Source organism: Cololabis saira, chromosome 20 (assembly GCF_033807715.1).
Source record: "Cololabis saira isolate AMF1-May2022 chromosome 20, fColSai1.1, whole genome shotgun sequence".
NCBI classification, from domain to species: domain Eukaryota; kingdom Metazoa; phylum Chordata; class Actinopteri; order Beloniformes; family Belonidae; genus Cololabis; species Cololabis saira.
In genome coordinates, this window is record NC_084606.1 from 25872819 (window position 1) to 25889155 (window position 16337).

At 46.1% G+C, this 16337-nt stretch overlaps 1 protein-coding gene across 1 annotated transcript in view; it reads left to right on the forward strand.

Annotated features, from left to right (window-relative positions):
- kdm6ba (lysine (K)-specific demethylase 6B, a) overlaps positions 1–16337 on the forward strand; it is a 55862-nt gene that overhangs the window by 11308 nt on the left and 28217 nt on the right. Inside the window, exon 2 of the mRNA XM_061710521.1 lies at positions 12502–12582. The gene's annotated coding sequence lies outside the window, so the exon portion shown is untranslated. The remainder of the gene's footprint in view (positions 1–12501; positions 12583–16337) is intronic.

Here is a 16337-nt window from a genome sequence, read left to right on the forward strand (position 1 = left end):
AAGAGTTTCAGACAATTACGGCTAAACGGACGTCTTCCTGAAACGATGGTCTGTTTTTCCTGCTTTTAAACATGTTGGATACTGTCATCTGTTTCTCATGCGGTCGCCTGATTTGAGAGGTTTTATTAAAGACGCACGAGGCAGCGTGCACCGGAGACACAAAGAGGGAGATAAAGAAGAGAGGAAAGAGAAGAACATTGCACATCATAAATAAAATGTCAGAAACCCTGGTGCATGCGAGCCAGTGCTCAGGATAGCGTGAAATCTGCTCTCGCCCCCTCCTTTCTTGTCCTCCCTCCCTGCCGCTCTCCCTCCCTCGCTCTTTGTGCATGTGTGTGTGTGTTTGCAGGGTAATTGAGGTGTGTGACCTTGCTGTGGGCCTGGCAGGTGTACGGCAGGGGGATGAGATGGATGGAGAGCAGCGCTCTCATACGTTGGCTGGCAGCCTGCCGTCATGTTCGCACCGAGGATGTATGCGCTTGGCATCCTGGGGAGGACAGAAACACAAGTGATTGCATGTGTGGGTGGAAGTGCAGCGTTGTTCTGTCGGCTTCTTTGCGTGCGACTTGGAAATTGGATCATGTGTGTGGGTGTGTGGGCTATTGAGCAGACAAGGGGGCGTATATTTTCTATATGCTGCAGCGTGCACATCTAAATCTGCTTTAAATTCAAATGTAGATCCATTTAACATTCTTGAACATTACTGTCAGATTAACACGTCAGTATGTATCATTAAGGCTGTATTTCATTTACATGATGTTGTTTCCCGCCACAAATATGTTCCTTGAGTCTTCCTGGTGCTTGTTGTGTGTGAAGGAGAGGATCCACCTCTTGGATCTGAGGCCCCGTTTACACGTAGCCGGGTATTTACAAAAACGGAGGCGTTTTCATGCGTTTTGGCCGTTCGTTTACACGGAAACGGAGGTCAAAGTCACCAAAAACGATCATTTCTGAAAACTCCGGCCAAAGTGGAGATTTTCAAAAACTCCGTTTTCCCGTTTGCGTCTAAACGGAGGAAAACGGAGATTTAAGCTTCAGAACGTCACATTATGCACCAGAAACTCATCAGCGTCATGTGTGCGACCTGTGTTTACAATTAGTTTGGCCACCGTCAATATTTTCTTGTATTTTACCTGTTTAATATTCTAAAGTCACACTTAAAAGTAACTTCCCCCCCGTCCAGCCTCCTGCTCATTCAAGCCTGTGAGCGCGTCAGCCAGCAGCATGAAGCCTGAATTATGGTTCCGCGTTAAATCGACGGCGTAGGGTACGCGGCGACGCGCAAGGTACGTGCGCGTCGCCGCGTACCCTACGCCGTAGGCTCTGCGTTAATGTAACGCGGAACCATAAATCAGCCTTAACAGGAAGTTACACACGTGTCATTTGTTGATGTTTTTCCAGGATTCTGATTGGCTTGCATGACGTTAAGAGCGTTTTCATGCGGGTCCGTGTAAACGAGAATTTTTTTGAAAACGTAGAGGGGAAAATATCCGTTTTTGTAAATACCCGGCTACGTGTAAACGTGGTCTGATTTCTCAGGTTCTCAGTCTCAGGTTTGGTTCATGTAACGGTGACGTTTTACCATCATCGATAGTTCTGAGTTCTTGAAGAAGGTCTATTTTAGGTTTTATGTTGTCTTCTTCTTCACCAACATTGTAGTCTTTTATTTCACACAAAAATACTGTGTATAATTCGCATTTGCAGCCGTTCAAAGCCCTTGTTTTAAATGGTCAGACGGCGCCGTGTACCTCAGCTGTTTCTGCATGTCTGCAGGGCAGCATCAGGACCTGCAGACGGGCTAGTCGCCGTCCCAACTGTGTCACAGTAGCAACGATATAATGTTACCAAGCTGCACCTCCTGAACCAGTTTTATGTTCCAACGGTGACGTCAAGAGAGGAAATCATGACCAATATAAATTAGCTTGCATAATAAACTAATATACAATTTTATATATAAACATTTTAACATCACAATGACCCTTGTCCCCTTGTAATCATCGGTTTGGTTTAAAGATCTCAATTTTTCAAGAAAATGGTATTTGACCATTTTCAGATGGAAAGAAGGTGTAGATCAGACGTTGTTGTTTTCTGGTTGTATTTCTGTTCTGCACAGACAGTGATGGCATGAGGAGGCACAGCAGGGAGACCCTCCTCTCCGCTGGTGCTCGACATCCGTGTGGTGAACTAGATCCCTTAAAGAGACAGGAGCCGAAACAGGACGTCTTAGACGAGGCGCTGCAGCGATGAACTGAGTTGTTTTTAAAGAGTAAAGCCTCGTCAACGACCACGACGCCGTCTCTAACATCACCTCCAACCCTGACCTGCAGGGAATATGCTTCCGTCTCCTTGAATTTAGGTCTAGCAGCCTGAAATACATGTCACACCGAGCAGCTTAGACATGAGACATGATATCTAGTGTAAATCTGCGGAGCATCGTCCTCTCCCACACCCACCCAGCGTCTCTGCACAGTAGCACCGTGCATCTGTGTCATGTCACTGGGTTCTTGCGTCCCAGAGTAACCTACTCCCACCCTCCCATACCGGTGCAGTCTCTCACCCCTCCCTTTCTCTGTTCTTGTGTCTCAGACAGTCATCGTCAATCTCTTCATTTTCTCTCTCCCTCTCTCTCTACCTCATTCCTCAGCTCTCCATGCTTTCTCCCCAAGAAGTCTCCCCCTCTCTCCTGTCTCTGTCATCCTCTCACTTTCTATATTTAATGTGTGTCACCAACCTGCTCTCTCTCTTTCTCTCTCACCCACCCCATCATGCAGCCATAACACACACACACACACACACACACACACACACACACACACACACACACACACCACTGCAGGCTCTCTCATGAAGCATACACAAACACAAAACTGTCTTTGTGCATATATTAACAGATCCCAGCTCCTAAGCTGACTGCTGCATGCATAATCTATCTGCACATGCAGCGTGTGTGTGTGTGTGTGTGTGTGTGTGTGTGTGTGTGTGTGTGTGTGTGTGTGTGTGTGTGTGTGTGTGTGTGTGTGTGTGTGTGTGTGTGTGTGTGTGTGTGTGTGTGTGTGTGTGTGTGTGTGTGTGTGTGTGTGTGTGTGGCCCCAGGCTCCACCCTCACAAGACAGGTGTGGACCAGATTGAGTTCCACCTCATTTCCTTTGCCCTGCGCAGCTGGTCAAGGACACGTTTACACACACACAAGCGCAGCCACATTGGACATGCGGTTATGCACATGCACACACACATGTTTTAAGAGCGTGGATATGCATGCTCCGCAGTTAAAGACAGAACATAGCACACATGCAGCATTAGCATAGACTTCCTCAGGAAGAGGATTAGAGCCGTGATTACAACTCAATTGGCAGAGTGTCTCCATGGTGACGCAGAGAGCATCAAGTAGCGGAAGCCCCTCCCACTGCATGCAGTTGTTATATACACTCACCATCATGTTTACGGCTGTCGCTGATTATTTATCCATAATCTGATTGGCTTAAATAAATGAAAAGGTAAACAAACACTTGTGGAAACAGCACTCTCTGCTGACCTCAGCAAGCAGATGTCTGCGCTGGGAGTCGAACGGTGCATGATCAATATGACGACCTGTTGAAATAGGGCTGCAACTATTGATTATTATGGTATTTGCTGTTGTCATATTTGCTCCAGCTGTTCATCACAGCATCTCAGCGTGGGAGTTACAGGCAGGACGACCGGTGAGGTAGGCAGGTGCGGCGACCCCCTCGTGACATCACCAACATCACACCGTCTCCATGGTCACAATTAATGTTGTTCTTCTTCTACTGCCCTCTTCCTTACCTGAAGTTACCACAGTAACGCACCAATGCTGGCCTGTTTGCTCTCATGAACGTGGTTTTTTTCAACACTAAAAATGTTCAGATTGATTTTGTTGACTTAAACCTACGTTAAAGTGGGTTATCTAATCTCTCGTATGCGCCGTTTGTTCCTCCTTTATGACATTTCTAGGCTGACAGTGTTAGGATCATCCTATTTCTCACATGATGAGGATTTCTGTGTGTTTCTGTTATTTCTGAGGCGCGGGCCCAAAGCAGGAAGTGCAGGGTCACAGCACCAGATGCATAAACAATGCAGACGCACTGAAACCACGCGTACGCCTTTTCCCACACACAAACTGCTATTTATAAAGGAAGAATGTGGGTGAGCATGTGCACACCTTATGCACCTAATTCCTCATATTTGCTTTAATGAACCAAATGAAGACAAAACGACGTCACTATACATGTAAACTATTAAACCAGTGAACAGATGCTCCTCCTGCACACCCAATGACCCCCGTGCTGTATCGCTCTCCCTTCAAATGTTGCAGATAAAGCACCCTGGGCCTCCTCCTCCCCTCGTGCTTCCCCCCCGTAGGGTCCTTCCTCTGTACTTTTACATTCAGAAGTTCATTTTCTGTTCATCATCTCTCAACTGAGACATCAGTACCAGATATTTCACTTTCCTCTCTTCACTTAGAAGTGTCAGTTTCATATCTGCTGTTACCTTCGTGCTCATATTTGTTTATTTGTGCTACAAAACAGCGTCTCTGCGTGTGGATGACTGGAAGTAGGAGAGGAAATCAGGCCCGTGCATGTGCATACAATTTCTCAATAATTGATATCTACAAAAGAGAACCATATGTACACACAAGTTTGTAAATGTACACGTTTTCGTGTATGAACCTGCAGAGTTTGGTGCATGTGGACCACAGTGTCTGGACGGCAGCCAGGCGACTTCCCCCTCAGCCTCCAAACACCCAGATTCTGTTACATCTCCTTAAAGAAATGCAGCCGGAAGGAAGAGACGCAGGAAAAGCAGCTCGCATGTATCTACACATCATGTGGCTGTAAAACGACTTGACGGTGAACGTTTCGTATTACAAGCACACACAGTCATGCTTATGTTTGCGCGTGTGTGGTCCGTTCAGACGGTATGAGCCCCCATGTGGGGATCATGTGTGCACACGGATAAAGAAGTCTTTCTCAGCAGATGTCACACATCCCCTCCTTCACACACTCGACACACTTTCACATATAGCCGTTCGTACAAACAGACCCCGCTACAGCTTCAGGCTTGCATCACTTTTCCTGCAAACACACCTTCTTTGTTAAAATCTCGCCGCTTGCAAACACCAGATTTCCATCTGCAGGCTTTATATTTAATTGCTATGAACTCATTGTGGTTTGGACGGAGCACAAACAGCAGGGTGGTTATGAAGGCCTGAGTCAGTCTTCCTGGTATGTAACAGTTAAACTGCATTGTGCAACTGGATAGTACAGTTCAGCACCTCTGCTCAGGTATGTGGGCTTGGTGGGACTTGCCGGACCACTCCGCCATCTGCTCATAACACTCGGCTTGATTTGTACTTCTGCCTTGAACATACACGAGTTTATACTAGTGGGCCAAGCGGTGACGAGGATCTCTATCTCTTTGTTTGCGTGTCCGTGTCCCACCAGCACCGTGACGGTTGCTCCTTGTGATGAGTCTCTGTTTGTGATGGTTTGTACCTGTAAATCCAGCTCAGCAGAAAAGAGTTTGCAGAGGAAATGATGCACAAGACAGTTTAAGTCACTTGTACGAATTAGAAAAGGACTCAAAGATCAGTCACATGTATCACGTTAGTGTATGCGTGTTTCTGCAAGGGAGATTGAGTTATCGACTTATTTATCGATCATCTGGTTCATGAGATTAAATCTGCTACTTGGAGGTTTCACCTGCTGCTGTCGTTAGACGCCAGCGGCCGTCTCTGGTCCTTTATTGGACGTTTGAGGCTCCTGTGTGTCAGGACTCTCGATTGAAACCATTTTATGAGAGTGTAAGCCCGAGCTTTACAAGGTGCAGCAGTACAACTGCCTTTTATCATCATCGTGTGAATCTTGTGCTCATGCAGACTGACGTGTATCCGGGTCCGTCCACTAAACACCCCTTGAAATATCTCAGCACCACATCTCTGAGAAGATGTTCGATCAGCAGGCGGTTTTGATTTGAAAAAAGGTTGCTGTGGAAAGATGTCTTTACTGTACCTTGCTTGATGTGAACAAACCTTTCCTGAGAAACATGTTGGCCAACATTTCCGCCAACTGAAAACACAACGGGTGCATGATTCATTATCTACGTGAAACAAATGAACTTCGGTGCTTCTGCTAAAAGCATTTAACAGCCAGTGCACGGTTTACTTTTGTGAAATTCCTTTGAACCTTCACGCCGCAGGTGGACACAGACGAACCCAGCAGTAAAATCAGCTACAACTCTCACTTCACGTGTCGTACTCGCTCCTTCCACCGCAAGTCATTATCAAAGTCAGTTATCATCTTTAAGGAACGTTTAACGTTCCTGTTTTTCTAAGCCGCCTGTCTGTCGGGACCCCCCGGGCCACGTTTCTCAGCCGGTGATTGAAGCAGGTTCAGGCTCGCCGGCAGCCTGCACTCAGCATCCTGGTGTTGTTGTTTTCAAACCAGCAACGGTGCGTCAGCATGCGCAGTCTGGTGGTCGGAGATCCGAACCCTCATGTCACAAACCTCCATCAGAACAACCAGTGAACTCTGTTCAAAGAGTTTCCTGGGAGTCGGAGAGCAAGGGAACCATCCATCTGTGTTCTTTCTGATCAAACTTCAGTCATGTCGTAATTATTCCTGCAGCCAGGCGGGTTATGTGGTGCTGTATTTTGGCGCTGAAGCTGGCCCGTCAGACTTTCAGGGTTTGACGACAACGCTGTGTTTTATTTTGGAGGACTGACGTCACTGTGACTGCTTCTGCCTCTGCGAGGGACACGCTCTGCTCAGCTGCTGCGTTTGTGAGGAGGAGGAGAAGAAAGAAAAAGGGCAGTGGGGGTAAAAACAGGCCTGTGTTAAAAGGGTTATATTCATCAGCCCCCAATTTGCACACGCTTGCTCAAACATCTCACAAAGACCAACTCTTTCAGCCTCCCTCTCTCTCACACACACAATCACTCTGTTCACAGCTCTTGATTTTGGCAGCAGCCACAGTCGGGCTGCTTTCATTAGCATCTGTCTAGACACAATTTATTACCAACTGTTCATTCCTGTCCTCTCCCCTTCTCCGTCGTTCTTTTCGTCTTATTGTGGGCTCACTTGTGCTGGATTTCAGACAGTCTCGAGCTGATGAGTCTGTCACCCTCCTCCTCTTAATGTGGGTGTCGTTTTCCTGCTCGTCCCCAAAGAGGAAGTGGGTCTGTCTGCCTCGTCTGTCACTTGGTGCATCCATCCGTTTCTTGCATGTGTTGGTGCACACGCGTGGGAGTGAGAGTGGGTGTGATGGTTGGTGCATGGCAGGCTCAGTTGTGACCATGACCTTTTTACAGAAGTTCAAACATCCCCAACCACAGTTGCTGTCTGTAGCTCTGCCAGCTCTGGCCGCGCAACACATGCATGTTTACATGCAAATGAGGCAGAAGCAGACTGTCTGCCTCTCTCGTGCATGCACACTGAAGTAATGTGGACACCACCCATTTCAAAGGCTTTTACTGGCTTAACTTGTTCCTGAATGGTGCCACGCTAGTGGGAGCCTGCTGTAATAGCTCTGGTCATAGTGTGTCTTCCCAATACCACCCCAGACCAAACGGGGGCAGTATAGAGCAACGTTCACGTGCCACAAGTCCACAGCAGTGGTTCTCAACCCCTGCTCTGCAGGTGTTAGATGCAGAGCAGGAGTACTTGAGGACCCCCGGTCTACAGGCATCAAAACTTTTACTCTTCTTTCATATACTCATATTGATTTTATTGATCTACCTTATTTTCCGGACTATACGTCGCTCCCGAGTTAAAGTCGCATTTTTGGGGGAAATTTATTTGATAAAATCCAACACCAAGAACAGACGTCATCTTGACAGGAAAATAAAGAAAAATAGAATAAAGGCTGAATACTTGTACGGTATGCTTACGTTACATGACACAACTGAGAACGTCCCTGGTATATTAACATAACATATTAAGAGTTATTCAGATAACTATAGCATAAATAACATGCTAAGAAGTTTACCAAACCATCCGTGTCACTGCAAATAACTAAAATCTAATGAAATATTCATCCTGGGTGTCACTTTTAAACAACTCCGCTAACTCCAGAGGTAGAAGATGCAGCGCTTCCTCTTCTACGCCGCTTACGTCAGACTCATCGTCAATTGCAGTTCGCCCTCTTGAGGTTTAGTGTGAAAATAACATGTGAAATGATATACCTGTAATAATGTGTTAATAATTTCACACATAAGTCGCTCCCCTGGCCAAACTATGAAAAAAAACCACGACTTAAAGTCCGGTATAAACATTTGGAAGTCGGCTGGTAATTCTGACAGTTTGAAACCTCTGTTATGACGAGTAACCATGACAACGGGAAAGTTGTTTTCATCCGGGAAGTTGATCAGGCTTTCCAGATTAAACCCCCAAAGAGAGATGAATTGAAGAGGAGGCGTTTATGCTGGAGGGTTGGAGCAAAAAAGGGAAGTAAGGAGGAAGAAGTCAAGAGCTTGTGGAAAAATGGGGGATCACTGGCCAATAAATGGACAATCTTGGATCGCTGATGCAGCACAAACATCAGAAGCTGCAGTATTATACAACATATTCCTGACTCAGATGCTTCTCTGCACAGGTTTCAGAAAATAGAGGAAGAAAGAGGCTGCAGGAAGAGTGGTGAAGGCAAAAGAGGTGTTACTGGTATGCTTGTTGTAAAACAGATGGTATACTCCTGGATGTGCCACTGTGAAGGAACGTCTACGCAGCCTGGATACTGAACTGGTGGCTGTCAGTTTCCTTCCGTGTAATTTACATGGAGACTTCAAAAATTTAATCAACCAAAACTGCATGTGATTTTATCAGTTAAGCTGTTGCCAGGCTACCAACCCAACACTTGGATACATATAGTTGCTGATCAAAAATGCAAACACAGAGGAGTTTCACCAACTCAGTTTGGAAGATTTGAAGAAAACACTTGAATGAAACAACTGGTTGAGAGAAGAAATGTTGCATCTCCGTCTCCAAATCTGTAAATGTGAGCCGGTGGGGAAACGTCGCCGCCTCTGTCAGCTTGATAATGTCCTTATCTGCCCGTGATCTCACACGCAACTCCAGGATGTAGTGTGACGGCATTCCTGGAGATTTTGAAGTTGTCCACAAAACAAGGCGGCCTGGCTCGTGATCAGCTCCTCGATGCACGAACACGACCGACATGCATCTGATAGCAGGCTGCTGATTTAGCCGATTTTCTGCTTTGAAACGCACAACAACAAGCACAGCAGACAGATTGACATGGTGCAGGGACACAGACACGGGCAGACAGTAAATCTAGACTGAGGAAACATCATTTACTAGCACCCCTGCAACAACCCAGCGTTATGTTTTTGGGTGCGCGTGCAGGTATGAAGCCTGTTGCCCTGACTTGAAGAGACTGAGTGAATCACCTGTGACTAAAGCGCGGGGCAGTCCGAGCTCGGCTACTAAACTCACGACATGCAGGTTCACACTCGTCGACTGGAGTGTGTGAGGTGGGTTGAAGATAGAAGTTATTATGAGACACGAGACAAAAACAGACCTGTCAGTTGTGTTTAACAACCTGCGCGTGTGCAAGTGAGAGGCATGTTGATCTGGATTTGACATCTTTTTATATGTGCATTTGTTTATAATGTTGTATATTAGCGTGTTTTGGGGACTTCTGGGTTTGAGGCTTTTAGTTCTTGGAAAAGACGTCTTTAATGCTTTGATGGATTTCTGAGGAACGATGTTTACTACGGTTTGTTTTTCACAAGTTGACCTTATTTTTCTGTCCTTACACTGAATAATTCACCTGGAGAAGTCTTGGAAATGTTCAGTGGGAGCTGCTGTTGTGTCATTCAGAGGAATATACTAACAAAATGCATCAGGAAATATTCAATAATATTATTCTTATTGGAAATGTACTGATCACAGTTTTCTGGGAAAACACCAAAGTTCTTAAAGTTCTGAATTTCTCTCCAAGAACTACAATTATCCCGTAAACGATCACAGCGGCTGCTTCTGAAGCGTTCTGCTAGCTTTGATTTGAGCTTTTTTACCCTTTGTGAGCTCCGTGCTAAACTTTTATCAGCTCCAACTCACATAGGACATGTTTAAGCTCTACTGCTAAGTCTGAGCTACATGCAGGAAGTAAACAAAAGGAAAGAGCATCATAATGGATAATTAGAAATGCCAAGCCTCATGTCTGTACGCTACGTGCATACTTTGGGTGAAATGGCAAAACGGGTTTTGTTTGTTTTTATTTAAATGATGAAAAGGTTCTGATTATTTTGGTGAAAGGTTATGGTTATAAGCTGTGCTGGAGTGTTTTTATTTTTATTTTGACTGCTTGTTGCTGCAAAAACCCCTCGGAGTAATAAATAGCGGTGCAGCGTTTTGATGTCTGATAAGCTTTGGTGTCACTCATCCAGGATTTGATCTGCTCTTCCTGGATGCTACCACAGCTCCTCCTGTTTTACATATTGTTCTGTTCTGGTGTGAAAGCTGCACTCTTATACAAATAACGCTAAATCCTCGTGTCACTTCCTATCTGCCTCTGTAAGAAACCCGGGCTGCTTTCCCTCCCTCCTTATCTCCTGCACACTGCCTCACTTTCTCCTCCTCCTTTCTCGTTTGCCAGACTCAAGGTCTCCCCTTGCTGCTTCTCCCCCATCCCTTTCTGCCCCTCCGTCTCCTTTTCATCTCGTCTTGCCTCCACCTCTGAGCAGCCTTTGTTGCTGGCTCCTCTGCCTCCCTCTCACATGTGGTTAATGTCATTGACTGATGCTCCCACTGGTTAACCTTTACAGACACAAGATAAGCATCACTTACTTTATCTTTCTGTCTCCCTCTCGGCCTTGCAGAGCCGTTCACGTGTTCTGTCTCATCTCATCTTCACATCGCTGTTTCAGAACAAACATGTAATTTGAAAAAAAAAGTTTGTCCTCCGCCTCACCAAACCTCATTTATCTCTGACCATCTTTTTCACAGCCCTCCCTCTCATCTGTTTTTCTCCACTCTCGATATCAATCACCGTCGAACGATAACGCTCAAGTATGTGACATTTAAATGATGTGTCATGAAAGAGTATCATCCTCCAGCTCATAAACAAACACACTTGCTCACCCTGGTGTTTCTCCGTTTTTTTTAAGGTAGTACCGCTGAAAAAACACCCACATTCTTCTTCACACACCTACACACACAGCTGTGGACCTTCAGGGAGTCCGCACTTTGACCTCTGGAGCTTTAACCACCAGGCTGATGGCTGAGCCAGCGTTTTCTGCCTCGTATTGACACAACTGTCACACACCCTGCACAAGCTGCTGAGCACACTGTGTGTGTGTGTGTGTGTGTGTGTGTGTGTGTGTGTGTGCGTGTGCGTGCTGGGGGTGGGGACGGGGGGCATATGGAGGCCATCGTGTGCATGTTATGGTGCAGGTAGGACATTAGAGAACAGGGAAGGAAGGCGGGAGAGGTGGGAGGGTAAGAAACGATGGGCTCCTCCTGGCAGGTAACTCGGGTTCGGACCCCGGTCCAGAGGGCAGAGCCAGGTGAAGTTTACGACCCGGCGTCTCCGTGTGCAGGTGAAGGTTCAGAGGAAAGGCTGAGTTACATGAGAGGAGGACGACAACGAGAGACACGGTGACATTTAGCCAGAAACCTGTCAACCACAGCCGCTTGTTAAAAGGGCATCTTCGGTGCATGTGGGAGTGTGCGAAGTGGGAGTGTGCGTTAATCTGCTGCTCTGTTTCTGCTACTGGTGCATTTGCTTTAATGTTTGAGCTCATCGCAGGTGCCGTGTGTTCTCAGGGTGTGTGTGTGTGTGTGTGTGTGTGTGTGTGTGTGTGTGTGTGTGTGTGTGTGTGTGTGTGTGTGTGTGTGTGTGTGTGTGTGTGTGTGTGTGTGTGTGTGTGTGTGTGTGTGTGTGTGTGTGTGTGTGTGTGTGTGAAGGTGTGTGTGTGAAGGTGTGTGTGTGTGTGTGTGTGAAGGTGTGTGTGTGTGTGTGTGTGTGAAGGTGTGTGTTGGCGTTGCGGAGATATGCCAGAGTGCCACCTGTTCTCAGTCATGTGGCCCGGCACTGACTCACCGAACGGGCGACACACGAGGAACACACACACAGATGGCCACAGCGCTGGTCCAGGCCCTGCTGTGCACTTTGGCTGACACACACACACACACACACACACACACACACACACACACACACTCGCGCTGCGGCTTCCTAAGCCACACTGATGACATAGCAGCAACATCACGGCCACAGAGCAGTCGGCCGACGTCACGCGTGCATAATGAAGTAACCCATGTGAAGAAAATGACATGCGCTGTGGTTTGGGGGGGGCGAGGTGATGATCTTCTAACATTCATGAACTTTGCTTCAACTCTGGTGTCGCACACATGGCCCACATCTTTCCAGCTGGACTCAAACTTATGGATCAAATTGTACCACCCTGATTTTAAAATATTTTTTTTTTTTTTTAATTCTCACCTGAGTTCTTCCATGTTTTGTTTTCAGGAGGTAAAGGGTGTCATGGTGGCCCGTGGCTCCTGAGAGAGAAAAACAGAGCGAGGGGACCGCTTCACCTGCCATCAGCAGGTAAGACTCATCCATTCAGCTTTTCTTCTCTATTGTTCACAAATATCCAGCAAAGTTTATCAGCAATATCAAATGTTGTATCACAACACGAAACTGGTTGTTTCAGAGTTTCAGTTGAACAGGTAGAGCAAAAGGGTGAGATGTGCGAGAAGAGAATGAGTAAGAGGAGTAGGAGGAAAGCCGAGCGCGTTACTCACACGTTCATGACTGGAGAAGGTGGTGGGTTGTGAAATCATGAGTGGATCACTTCATCTTTACAATCTTGTTCACTCACAACCAGCTCTTTTGATCTGCGCGTTGTAACTGTTGAAAGAGAAACTAGTCTTCTTTAAAGGCCTGTGGGTCACATTAAACCTTCAGGTCTTTGCACTTCAAAGAAATAAAAGAGAGGAAAAAGTTAATGATTAGCTTGTTCATTCACTGGTTTTCAGTCCTCAAACAATACACCAGCAGTGCGCCGTCAGGCATGAAGATGCTATATTTCTCTTTTACTTCCCTCAAAGGTTTTAAACTGTTAAACATGGTTTCATGACATTGATTTAAAACATTTCAACCAAACGCTTAATGAATGAACTTAATCACCATGTTAATCATTAATTAAAACAACGATGGTGGTTGTTGCGCTACAAAATCCACTCCAAGTGATGCATCACGAGATCCACTTTAATCCAGGTCTGTGCTTCAAATTAATACTTAAGACTTTTAAAGACGTTTTAAGACTTTACAAACATCCACACAAGTAATTTGTTCCAGGTAGGATGTGAGGACTTTGGGGTTTCCAACTAGACGGGTCTTTTCTGCATACGCCAAAGTAAAAAGCTGAATTCGGCCGATAACGTACCCGGTCCAGAGCCGGGTCCTCGCAGCCGGGTAACCGCCGGCGTTACGTTTGGACCAGTCTCTGATAAAAAAAAAAAAAAACTATTCCAGGGTGGTTGTGAGAATGCAATCGATTACAGGTCACTGGCACCGTAATGCCTTACCGACCAACGACCAAATGTCACATATACAACCGTAAACACAGCCCTCCTTAATTAAAACGTACCTCGGTTCATCTCCACGCCGTTTCTGAAGCTGAACGATGTTTTCGAGTCTCATCAGACGCTTAAAATCCTTGATTCCCAGGTTACTTCTGGCCAACATGAGCGGGTATTACGCTACAGACGTATTAACCGCTCCAACTGTTTTTAGTAAGTGTGACACATGATGCAGCTGAGCGGTGATTAGCATCTGAAATCATCCTGCTGTGGTTAAAGGCAGCCGTGGACGTGAGCTGAAGGAGAACTTCAGTGTAACTTCAGCCAAACTTTTATCTTTCTGCTGCTGTATTTCTTGAAAGATTTTGTCATTTGCACGCCAGTAAATTCATTTCTAAGAGTTAACTTGAAGATTTGATATAAAAAACAAATATAACTCAAATGTGTTTTATTAAAATAAAATTAAGTTTTCAGAAAAATGTGCCATCTGAAGCAACATCTTATTAACACCAACTAAAAAAAAGGAAATACTTTTATAAGGATTTTCAAGGAATCAGCTGTATATAAAGTCATTTAAAGAGCTCGTAAATGATGTCTATATGTATATATATGATGGTAATTATAAATAAATCAGAGAGAGCCCTTCCTCCCTCATTCGTTTAGGAGCGTTAGCTCAACTTTGTTAGTCCTGCTGAGATTTCAGGAGTTTCACTTCTGTCAACGTTGTTACTTTTAAAGATAAATAAAATACTTTTCCAGCCCTGACGGCTCCACGTGTGCTTCAGGAACTGAGGAAGGATCATTTCAGTCGGTGATGTGTTGCTCATCATTGTTTGTGTATAATTATGGCTCACGTCTGTCTCAGGTAGCGGTCGATACGGTCGTGTGGTTTTGGGGCTCTTTCTATTTTTAGAGCAAGTCACTTTCTTTGAGCCCATTTCTACAGATCTGGCTGCTCGATTCTTTTCATTAGAGCTCTGAAAACTCATTTGCTCTTAACCGTGTAAAACACCTGACATCGGGTTGAGGAGAAATGCAGCGCTTCGCTTTATCACGAATCTGCAGTGGGGATTGGCCGTTAGGGACCCGGAGGGGAAGCCGGCGCTGCGTCCTTGAAGGAGGATCTTAATTATCGGGGCTGCAGCTTCATGACTGATACATGTGGGTGTACCAAGCCAGTCTGTCTGTCTGCTGCGTGTGTGGCTCCGTCTCCTCGTGGTGGGACTGTGTGTGAGTGGAAGTGTGGAGGTGATTATTATCGCGTCTATCGGCCTCGGTACCCAGAGTCTGACTCATGTTGTGCCACATGTACGCACACGCAGTCCCACACACAGGCCTACGCGGCGGAGGCTGAGCAGGACCATCTGTACCCGGGACACGGACTCCTGTATCTGCATGCACACTCACGTTCCTGCTAACATGATAATGTTCACCATAATCTCCATGTTTTCCTCTCGGACGGCCCTGCCGTCTAGACTCCATTAGTATTATGTTCTGCTTATTTTTTAATGTGTGTGTGTGTGTGTTTATGTGACCGGTATGTCAGGAATCCGTGGGGTTCGCACCCATGGGAGCGCTGCTGCATGCTGTGTATTTTGAGTGTGAGAACTGAGCTGTCCTGGTCCTGGTCCCTGATCTCTTTAATTACACCCCTGAAGCACACACACACACACACACACACACACACACACACACACACACACACACACACACACACACACGTACTATACAAACAATTCTATACTTTAAATTATGTGAAATATATGTTAATATTCCATATAATTAAGTATTGAATTGTTTCTTTGAATGTAAAGAACTGAAATACACATTGCTTCCTGTCTCTCTCTCACACACACACACACACATATACACACACACACACACACACACACACACACACACATATATACATTTGGGACCTGCAAGAAAGTCTGTAATGTCTTGGCGTTAATTGTTGTGGGAGAGGAAGGATGGGAGTTCAGCTCTGACATCTATAATTTTCACACACTGTCATTATATACAATATCGTAGTCCTATGAAAGAAACAGCTGGGGGAGCAGAGAATGTGGGGACTGTGTGTGAGGCGGGTGGCAGCCGGGGTCGGCTCACTGGGGCTCCCCCCATAACCCACATCAGTCCCCCTCTTGATCATTTTGCAGGGTTGATACCGTCCCACCACACTTTTACGGTGCAGTAATTCACACAGAGCTGAGACACGCTGGAGATGATTGAGCTGCTTTTGAGGGAACCACAGGAACTTTCTCACAAGGTGGGTTTTCATTATCGGGGGGTCTGGCCTGGTTTTATGAGGCCGAGTTCGTGATCGAGGATGGCCCACCGTGGGAGTGCTCAGGAACCTCTGCAGGGCCAACGCGTGACCCTGACGGGGGTGAGGTTCTTCAGTACAGTCCTAAGAAGCTGCAGGGTCGGGGTGGGGTCGACTTTGTGCTGACTGGATAAGCTGTGGGCAGGAGATTAGGTTTTTCAGCTGTCTCAAAGTCCTCTTCAAGGGTGACCATCGCTGTCTCTTCTCATTTAGAGCCACCGCAGCCGTGCAAGCGACCACCAAAGACAAACGCTGCAACCATTTCAGCTCCTTCAGTCCTTCAGTCCAGTTTGTTATTGTCTTCTTATTTTATTTATTGGCGGTTGGCAGACAACAAAAGTGGTGCATCATCACTGTCAGGTGGTATGGCGTGGATCCTACTAGGTCCGTAAATGGAGACATGATGGTTGAAAATGGAGAGGAGGAAGTTGACACCCCGGACCCCTGCTAAT